The sequence below is a fragment of the Rhipicephalus microplus genome, chromosome 7, assembly GCF_043290135.1.
Source record: "Rhipicephalus microplus isolate Deutch F79 chromosome 7, USDA_Rmic, whole genome shotgun sequence".
Classification (NCBI taxonomy): domain Eukaryota; kingdom Metazoa; phylum Arthropoda; class Arachnida; order Ixodida; family Ixodidae; genus Rhipicephalus; species Rhipicephalus microplus.
In genome coordinates, this window is record NC_134706.1 from 172,550,747 (window position 1) to 172,551,720 (window position 974).

A 974-nucleotide genomic window follows, 5' to 3' on the forward strand; every position below is an offset into this window, starting at 1 on the left:
CATGGGGGCTGCCATTTTGGGTCGGTCAAGGCTGGCGACCCCTGGACGTCTTAGGGATTAGCCACAAGGAAAAAGACGACGAAAAACACGCCCTTTGCTAGTAAGATGTTCGGAAACATGTTTTGAAGATTCAAGGCCAAAATAAAAGGAATTGAAGCACCAGAAAAGGAATAACAACCGCAACTCTGGCACCACAAGCCCCATGGAGGCCGCCATCTTGTGAGGGACACAGCTTTGATGAGAGGAATTGAGCATAACTTCGCTTCCAGGCGTCGAAAGACGACAATTCTGGTATCGTTGAGACCGTAAAAATACGGAGATAGCATAGGGAAAAACCCCGAGCGCAGGATACCAGGGAGAACGCGAGAAATTGCAAATCTTCTCAAAGGAGCTCCATAGTTGCTAGACCCCCACATCCGTCCACGCTAGGGGCGACCCCTGGACATTTAGAGATTGAACTACAGGGAAAAAAACAACGAAAAACCCGCCCAAGTTCTTGTGAGATGTTTGGAAACATGTTTTGAAGATTCAGGGCCAAAATAAAAGGAATTGGAGCGCCGGAAAAAGAATAACAACCACAATTCTCGCACCTCATTCCCCCATGGGGGCCGCCATCTTGTGCGGGGCAGAGCATTGACGAGAAGAATAGAGCATAACTTCGCTTCCAGGCGTCGGAAGACGATAATCTTGGTACCTATCGAACCATAAAAATACGAAGATAGTACAGGGAAAAACCCCGAACGCACGACACCAAGGAAACGCGAGAATTCGCACTCTTTCACAAACCGCTCCACAGTTGCCAGACCCCCCGTCTGTCCACGCCATCTTTGGCAAAATTACTCCCACAGTGGGATACATTAAAAAAAAAAATCATGCCAAATGCACAGGCGAGCTCCTCAATTCACCAGGCGAACCCTCGTCACAAGCCACTGACTGAGGGAAGGTCGGAATCACAGGCAGGCTGCGCATCTCAG